Raw genomic sequence first — 9,854 nt, forward strand, 5'->3', positions numbered from 1 at the left:
CGCGCCAGCAAGGCAGCGCTGCAGGCTAGCACAGCCCAGGAACGAGAACTTTCACATGCCAAAAACGCACGGGTAAGGAGAACACGGCTCCCAGACGTTCCCAGCAACTCTTCAGGCAGCAAATGGAGTATTAAGAGCTAGGATCACTTGGCTGGCCTGGCTTGAGGCCCACGAGTTGCTGGGGTACGTTTCAGTTCGATGTTCTACAGAGCAGCAGGCACAAACAGAGCCTGAGGAAGGGGGGTTAAGAAACAGAAAAAAGTCTTCCTGATTTTCATGGTTAGGAAGAAAGACTCACGTGGATTTCACTTCCTTGCCTTCGTGGAGGTGTTACTACAGCTGAGGCATAAAGGGCAGGGGCTGCTACAAGTCCCCAGAACTTTACTAAATCCCAGTCAAAGTGCTCTAGCCATTCAGCCACGCGGATTTTTAAACTTTTAGCTGAAAAATCCCTTCATCCAAACAACTCCCATTTTCAACACTGTGATCTGGCTGATATCTGAGGCCACAAACCCAGATCCTTCCAAAACACTCAGCTCCTTTCCTGCCTGTTAAAGGCAACCGTAAGGGCACTCTTAGCACTGAGGAGTGCTAACGCGACCCGGGCAATCACAGAGAGCGGCCAGGCCGGGCGCAGCTGTGCGGGAGCGGGCTCACCAAGGAGCTCGGTCTGAGAACGGCAGCATCACAAAGCCACGGGAACTGCCTGGAGGCACGGGCAGGAGGCAGCGCCCCGCCACGCCACCTTCCCAGCACACCTGCACTGCCTGCAGCACACCGGGCACTGCCAAACCGGGAGCAGCCGCTGCCGCTCACAGGGAACTGCGTGAGAGGCAGCCTGACCTGCAGGGAGCTCGCAACACTGTGCTCGAAAGAGCCACGATGCTGATGCTGGGATTAAGGAAAAAATGATAAAAAATGAAGGCAGAATATATAGCACAGCCTGGTACCAAGGGGAAAAACAGCTCCTGCGGGGTCAGGGCCGCAGTGGGCTCTGGAAAGGCTGGATGGAGAGAGGGAAGCAGCAATGGGAGCGCTCAGAGAGAGGCCCCGGTGCACGCGGGGAGCTGAGGGTGCAGAGGGACTGGGGAGCAGGGCTGGAGAGCACAACGGGGCAGCACACGCAGAGAACACGCAGAGAACATGCAGAGCACAACGGGGCAGCACATGCAGAGCACACGCAGAGCACACGCAGAGCACACGCAGAGCACACGCAGAGAACACACAGAGCACACGCAGAGCACACGCAGAGCACACGCAGAGCACACACAGCACACACACAGAGAACACACAGAGAACACACAGGGCACACACGCACAGCACACGCAGGGCACATGCAGGGCACACGCACAGCACACACAGGGCACACACACAGCACATGCACAGCACACGAAGAGCACACGCAGGGCACACACAGGGCACATGCAGGGCACACGCAGGGCACACGCACAGCACACGCACAGCACACGCACAGCACACGCACAGCACACGCAGGGCACACGCAGGGCACACACACAGCACACGCACAGCACACGCACAGCACACGCAGGGCACACACAGGGCACATGCAGGGCACACGCAGGGCACACACAGCACACGCACAGCACACGCACAGCACACGTAGGGCACACGCAGGGCACACACACAGCACACGCACAGCACACGCACGGCACACGCAGAGCACACGCAGGGCACACACAGGGCACATGCAGGGCACACGCAGGGCACACGCACAGCACACGCACAGCACACACAGCACACACACAGCACACGCACAGCACACACACAGCACACGCAGAGCACACGCAGGGCACACACACACAGCACATGCAGAGCACACGCACAGCACACGCAGCACACGCACAGCACACACACAGCACATGCACAGCACACACAGCACACGCAGGGCACACACACAGCACACGCAGGGCACACACAGCACACACACAGCACACACACAGCACACGCAGGGCACACACAGGGCACATGCAGGGCACACGCAGGGCACACGGAGGGCACACGCACAGCACACACAGCACACACACAGCACATGCACAGCACACGAAGAGCACACACAGGGCACACACACACAGCACACGCAGAGCACACGCACAGCACACGCACAGCACACGCAGAGCACACGCACAGCACACACACAGCACACGCACAGCACACACACAGCACACGCAGGGCACACACACAGCACACACACAGCACACGCACAGCACACGCAGGGCACACACACAGCACATGCACAGCACACGAAGAGCACACACAGGGCACACACACAGAGCACACGCACAGCACACGCAGGGCACACACACAGCACACGCAGGGCACACACAGCACACACACAGCACACGCACAGCACACACAGCACACACAGAGCACACGCACAGCACACGCAGGGCACACACAGCACACGCACAGCACACGCACAGCACACGCAGGGCACACACAGCACACGCACAGCACACACAGCACACGCACAGCACATGCACAGCACACGCAGGGCACACACAGAGCACACACACAGCACACACACAGCACACGCAGGGCACACACAAAGCACACACAGCACACGCACAGCACACGCAGAGCACATGCACAGCACACGCAGGACACACGCAGGGCACACGCAGGGCACACGCAGGGCACACGGCGGCCAGCCCGGACCCGTGAGTGCCGCTGGTGGCTCAGAATGCACTCGCGCTCTCCACAAGCCTGGCTGGCATCAAGCCTGGTCCTGCTCCTGATCCTCTTTTACACACAGCTCCAGTACAGATACACCTGGCTGGTCAATTAATCAATACATTTCACCTGAGTGGCTAATTAACAAGGTGCCTTTCTTATAAACAATATTCGAGAGAAACAAGAAAACAGAGAGTAGGAAAACAACACCTGCGGTTGTTTAGGATGATAAGCTACCATTGTTTATCTTCAACTCTCTAAAGTCTCTCAGACGGATTCTGACGAAGCTTTTCTCGTTTCCTGGCTCCCTGACCAGGCTGTCACATCCACAGAGCCCGAGTGCGCCCTTGCGACGGAAACCCACCCGGCCTGTGGAGTTACAACCGGAGAAACAAGGGTTCCACAGGCGCTGCTGTGCCCAGCTGGGGCTCAGGAAGCCCTCGAGCAGCAGCGAGGCAGAGCGAGCCTCTGCTGCCCTCTCTCAGCACAAGCCGCCCCGCAGGCAGCCCCGCGCCCCCGAGCAGCTGAAACGGCCGGGGACGGGCACTGTGACACACAGGGTGACACCGGCCCTGCCCCAGGTATACAAATGGCCATCAGCTGGGGATGGTGACAGAGGGGCACTGTGACACACAGGGGTGACACCGGCCCTGCCCCAGGTATACAAATGGCCATCAGCTGGGGATGGTGACAGAGGGGCACTGTGACACACAGGGGTGACACTGGCCCTGCCCCAGGCACAAATGGCCATCAGCTGGGGTGGGCACTGTGACACTGTGACACTGTGACACACAGGGGTGACACCAGCCCTGCCCCAGTGTCCCCAGAGCAGCTGGGGATGGGCACTGTGACACTGTGACAGATGTGACACCAGCCCTGCCCCAGGTATACAAATGGCCGTCAGCTGGGGATGGTGACAGAGGGGCACTGTGACACTGTGACACACAGGGGTGACACTGGCCCTGCCCCAGTGTCCCCAAGCAGCTGAATGACCGTGAGCTGGGGATGGGCACTGTGACACTGTGACACACAGGGGTGACACCAGCCCTGCCCAGGCACAAATGACCATCAGCTGGGGATGGTGACAGAGGGGCACTGTGACACTGTGACACACAGGGGGGACACCGGCCCTGCCCAGGCACAAATGACCATCAGCTGGGGATGGTGACAGAGGGGCACTGTGACACTGTGACACACAGGGGGGACACCGGCCCTGCCCAGGCACAAATGACCATCAGCTGGGGTGGGCACTGTGACACTGTGACACTGTGACACCGGCCCTGCCCAGGCACAGCGCTGCACTCCTGCCACGCTGCAGAGCCTGGCACAGCTGGGCAGGCCCAGCTGCAGAGCCCGAGCCCCTCTGCAGGGTGCAGCAAACGCCCTTCAGCAGCAGCCACGCCTGCAGGGAACACTGCCGCCCTGACCTTAAGGAAACCACTTCCAAGGAAACAAGGAAACAAAGCCATGGATATTAGAGCACAGTGACAAGGACAGACGCAGCCCGACCAAGGCTGGCTGGTGGTGCCACACAAGGCCAAAGGGAAGGATGTGGGGGTGCAATTCTGGGGGGTGAGCAGGGAAATGAGTTAATGCAAGCCACACCTGAGAGAACTAAACTGCATCTCCAAGTCGCAGCCATGAAAGCAATTTTTGGGGAAACACATCTAAGAGAGACCAAGGATTGCTTAAAGCTGGCAGTGGTGCTCTGTGAGCGTGATTCACGAGTACCAGCCACGGCAGACAGATCCCCAGCACTACTCTGGCACCAGGCAGATACCCCCAGATATTCTGGCAACACGGCTAATTGGAGCGGCGTGCAAACTGATGTGCTGCGAGGACACTTCACACGAGAAAGGCTCCTGCCTCAGCTGCTGCCCCCAGAATCAGACAAACACAGAGATGTCAGGGGTGCACTCGATGGCTTTTAACCACCAGAACATTACTACGGAGTTCTGCTGTTTAATAATGCAAGGGCAGAAGTTTTACGATAAACACGACTGAGGAAAATCCATACACCAATAAAACAAAAAGCAGCTTGTGATTTGATGAAGATATGAGTAAGTGATTAAACTGCAGATATTTTCCAGCACATTAGATTATTATCTACTTGCCCCACGGCTGAACAGCAGCAAAATGTCTCATTGTAGACATGAGAGCAATTAGCACCAAAGAGCAGGGGAGGAGCACTGAGGAGGTGCCCGCCACGCTCCGTGCAGCAGGGCTAGCAGTGCCCAGAACACTATTTCTGTGCACGCATCTGAATCACCAGCGTCAATTCTCCTCATCTCCCTGGCAGCAGCCACCGAAATTTAAGACACATGGCAGCGGCGTAAAGCTGGAGAGCTGGAGAAGAGCTTGGAGGAAACTGAGTGGCACCAGTTTTGTGCTGACACAAAGTTCACGGCTGAGAAGCCGGAGCAGCCACCTCTCCGCGGGACAGGCTGGTGTGGAGCGGGTGCCCGGGGGCTGCTCTGGCACGTTTCTGCTCCCAGCTCCCACCTGTGCACCCAGCCCTGCCCAGAAGCACTTCCCAATGCCCCAGAATGAGGGGGCAGAGAGGGCAGAGCTCCCTTGGGCTCCAACCCTTCCCAATGCCCCAGAATGAGGGGGCAGAGAGGGCAAAGCTCTCTCGGGACTCCAACCCTTCCCAATGCCCCAGAATGAGGGGGCAGAGGCAGCAAAGCTCCCTCGGGGCTCCAACCCCTTCCCAATGCCCCAGAATGACGGGGCAGAGGCAGCAAAGCTCCCTCGGGGCTCTGACTCTTGCTGTAGGAATGGCACCAGGGTAACCCCACTCAGAAGCGCACCCTCCCTGTGAGACACGAGGGAGAAGCTCCCCCTGCTGTGATGACCTGACTGCACCATGCACTTTAAACCCCAGCAAGTTCCCTTTTGCACGTTTCTCCGCTCTTTCTCATTTTCACTTTTTGAGAAGGCAAACAGCAGAAAAACAGCAGAAAAACAGCAGAAAAACAGCAGAAAAACAACTCCTCCTTTCAGCACAGGCCTCTGTGGTCAGAGCAGGAAGATCTGCACACCGCAGCACATGACCTCCTCTGCCACTGGGGACAGCCCTGGGGACAGCCTGGGGACAGCCCTGGGGACAGCCCTGGGGACAGCTCCGTGTCCCACCCTGCACAGCCTGGGGACAGCTCCGTGTCCCACCCTGGGGACAGCCTGGGGACAGCTCCATGTCCCACCCTGGGGACAGCTCCGTGTCCCACCCTGGGGACAGCTCCATGTCCTACCCTGCACAGCCCTGGGGACAGCCCCGTGTCCCACCCTGGGGACAGCCCCGTGTCCCACCCTGCACAGCCTGGGGACAGCCCTGGGGACAGCCCCGTGTCCTACCCTGGGGACAGCCCCGTGTCCCACCCTGGGGACAGCCCCGTGTCCCACCCTGCACAGCCTGGGGACAGCCCCGTGTCCTACCCTGGGGACAGCCCTGGGGACAGCCCCGTGTCCCACCCTGGGGACAGCCCCGTGTCCCACCCTGGGGACAGCCCCGTGTCCCACCCTGCACAGCCTGGGGACAGCCCTGGGGACAGCCCCGTGTCCCACCCTGGGGACAGCCCTGGGGACACCCTGGGGACAGCCCCGTGTCCCACCCTGGGGACAGCCCTGTGTCCCACCCTGGGGACAGCTCCGTGTCCCACCCTGGGGACAGCCCCGTGTCCCACCCCGCAGCACCACGGGGAGCAGGAGATGACGTCCCGGGAGAGGCCAGGCGCAGGGCGCAGAGGCGTTGGAATTCCTGCCGGTGGAATGAAGGGCAGAGCAAACCCGGCGCGGCGGATCCCGCGGCTCCCCCCGCCCGGGGGTTTGTCACTCCTCACCCAGCAGGGCCCGTGGCTGCAGCGAGCAGCGGCAGGGAGCGCGGAGCCTGCCCGGAGCGAGGGGTGTGACTGTGATGTCCACAGCCCAGCAAGAGGTGCGCCAGACAACATCTGCTCTCTACAGCAAGCTGCACGGGGACAGCGTTCCCTGCGCTCGCTAGAGCTCAACAAAAACTCACCTCTGGGCATGGCACGCATGGAAAGCTCCAGCCCTGGCCAAAATACAGTTTTTCAGGAGGTTAACAGCGGAGAGAACAGAGCCCGAAAATCCCTGCAGGACCCTGACAGCAGCTCCTCCCTGGGATCTGCTCTGAGCACCTTTGTTCTCACCAAGCCAGTTGATTCTCTCAAAGCTCCCATCCCCACGGTGCCAGCCCAGCCTGAATGCATTATGTAAAGAGCTATCTCCTTAAAACCAGAATTCTAATCAGTGTGAGGCACTCTGTGCTTCTCCCTGGGCCTCAGCTCTTTGAAATAAAGTTCCTGAATCAGTATTAAACATGCGTGCTTATGCAACAGGCAAATCCAGAGAGGCTCATGAACGCGGAGGGGGAAGAAACTCCTGGCAGTCACAGGGAAAGGGCAGGGCCAGGAGGACAAGCTGTCACCTCCAGGTGTCCCTGGGGCAGCACAGGCCTGGCTGAGGGGCTGTGCCATGTGTTGGGGTCCTGGAGGGGCTGGGGCAGAGCTGAGCTCAGGAGCCTCAGCCTGGCAGGGGAAAGGAGCTGGGAGCTGGGACAGGAGCCCTGAGCAGGAACAGGAGCCCTGAACAGCTGGGACAGGCGATCTGAACAGGGACAGGAGCCCTGAACAGGGACAGGAGCCCTGAACAGCTGGGACAGGCGATCTGAACAGGGACAGGAGCCCTGAACAGGGACAGGAGCCCTGGGCTGGGACAGGAGCCCTGAACAGCTGGGACAGGAGCCCTGAGCAGGGACAGGAGCCCTGAACAGCTGGGACAGGAGATCTGAACAGGGACAGGAGCCCTGAACAGGGACAGGAGCCCTGAACAGCTGGGACAGGCGATCTGAACAGGGACAGGAGCCCTGAACAGGGACAGGAGCCCTGGGCTGGGACAGGAGCCCTGAACAGCTGGGACAGGAGCCCTGAACAGGGACAGGAGCCCTGGGCTGGGACAGGAGCCCTGAGCAGGAACAGGAGCCCTGAACAGGGACAGGAGCCCTGAGCAGCTGGGACAGGCGATCTGAACAGGGACAGGAGCCCTGAACAGGGACAGGAGCCCTGGGCTGGGACAGGAGCCCTGAACAGGGACAGGAGCCCTGAACAGCTGGGACAGGAGATCTGAACAGGGACAGGAGCCCTGGGCTGGGACAGGAGCCCTGAACAGGGACAGGAGCCCTGAACAGCTGGGACAGGAGATCTGAACAGGGACAGGAGCCCTGAACAGGGACAGGAGCCCTGAACAGCTGGGACAGGAGATCTGAACAGGGACAGGAGATCTGAACAGGGACAGGAGCCCTGAACAGGGACAGGAGCCCTGGGCTGGGACAGGAGCCCTGAGCAGCTGGGACAGGAGATCTGAACAGGGACAGGAGATCTGAACAGGGACAGGAGCCCTGAACAGGGACAGGAGCCCTGGGCTGGGACAGGAGCCCTGAGCAGCTGGGACAGGAGATCTGAACAGGGACAGGAGCCCTGAACAGGGACAGGAGATCTGAACAGGGACAGGAGCCCTGAGCAGGGACAGGAGATCTGAACAGGGACAGGAGCTGTGAGCTGGGACAGGAGCCCTGAACAGGGACAGGAGCCCTGAGCAGCTGGGACAGGAGCTGTGAGCTGGGACAGGAGATCTAAACAGCAGGGACAGGAGCCCTGGGCTGGGACAGGAGATCTGAACAGGGACAGGAGCCCTGAACAGCTGGGACAGGAGATCTGAACAGGGACAGGAGCCCTGAACAGCTGGGACAGGAGATCTGAACAGGGACAGGAGCCCTGAACAGCTGGGACAGGAGATCTAAACAGCAGGGACAGGAGCCCTGGGCTGGGACAGGAGCCCTGCCCGGACCCCTCTGTGAGCGCTGGTGAGCCAGCCCGGCGCTGCTGGCTGTGTGCAGCCGTCGCTCTGGGCTCTCACACCGCCCCATTCCACGCTGGGTTACCCGTGCACCATCCCCCCGGCCGCGGCACGGCCTCCGAACCGCACGGGTCACGGCGCTGCCCCGAGCTGGCACCCGCGGGTTTGGTCTGTGATAACACACGCTGTGAAGCTCCGCCGCCCCAAAACCGCTGCCAGCTCTGGACACCCAACAGAAGATAGCAGAGGCCAAGGCGCTAAGGAGCACGCACAAAACCGCTGGGGCGCTCCCCCAGCCCACGGCAGGGAGTGCGGACAGCGGGGCGGCGTTCGGCCGGGGGCCGAGCCTCAGACTAAAAAGTTTGGGAGCGGGAGGGGGGGGTGCTCCCGTGTTTTTCTCGCCGGGGAAAAGCGAGGAGGTGATGAAGGGGGCAGGGAGGAGGTGATGAAGGGGCGGCAGGGAGGTGGGGATGAGGCGGGTCAGGGGGCCGTAAAGGAAGGGAGGTGGGGAGGGAGCCCGGGCAGGAGGGGACGGGAGCGGGGGAGGAGCCCGCCGAGGGCCGGGGAAGGCGCCCGGGAAGGTGGGGAAGTGCCCGGGGAAGCGGCCGGGCAGGGGCGGGGAAGGAGCCCGGGCGGGGAGCCCAGCGCAGCGGGCGCCGGGAGCGGAGGGAGCGGATGGAGCGGATGGAGCGGGTGTTACCTGGGCCGCCGTCCGGGCGCGGCCCGAGGCCGCCGTGAGGGGCGGCGGCGGCGGCGGGGGAAGGCCCGGGCCTCCGCCCCCTCCCCTCCGCGCGGCGGGGCGGGGCGGCGCTCGCGGGCGCCGGGGGCAGCGGCCGCCCGCTGCCGGCCCCCCCGCCGCCTCCTGCCCGCGCTGCCCGCGCTGCCCGCGCCGCTCGCGGTTTGTTTGTTGTCGCTGTCGCTGTCGCGGCCGCCGCCGACACGTCCGGGCCGCCGCCGCCGCGCATGCGCCAGATCCGGGTCCCGCGGCGCCTGCGCGGCGCCGAGAGGGGCGAGGGCGGGCGCGTTGTGTTTGTGGTTGGCGGGCGGCGCTGCGGCGGCGCGGGGAGCGGCCGGGCGCGGGATCCGTGACGTGCGGAGCCTCGGGACTGGGAGCCCGGGATGGGACCTTGATACCCGCCGGGCCCCTCTTCCCTTCCCGCCGCGCCGGGCTCTTCATTCCCGCCGGGCCACCCGCCCCGAGCTCTGGATGCCACGTCGGGGCCTCCTTGGACACTCCAGGGCTGCGTACTCCAACCCTGCCTGGGCAGTTCCAGCTCCTGACCTCCCTT

General features: G+C 62.1%; 1 protein-coding gene across 2 annotated transcripts in view; it reads right to left on the reverse strand.

Annotated features, from left to right (window-relative positions):
- SMAD4 (SMAD family member 4) overlaps window positions 1-9,347 on the reverse strand; it is a 73,373-nt gene extending 64,026 nt beyond the window's left edge. For both annotated transcript variants that reach the window (XM_036403635.2, XM_036403636.2), the window contains exon 1: window positions 9,266-9,347. The gene's annotated coding sequence lies outside the window, so the exon portion shown is untranslated. The remainder of the gene's footprint in view (window positions 1-9,265) is intronic.
- Window positions 9,348-9,854: the final 507 nt, after the last annotated feature.

This window comes from Molothrus ater, chromosome Z, assembly GCF_012460135.2.
Source record: "Molothrus ater isolate BHLD 08-10-18 breed brown headed cowbird chromosome Z, BPBGC_Mater_1.1, whole genome shotgun sequence".
Lineage (NCBI taxonomy): Eukaryota > Metazoa > Chordata > Aves > Passeriformes > Icteridae > Molothrus > Molothrus ater.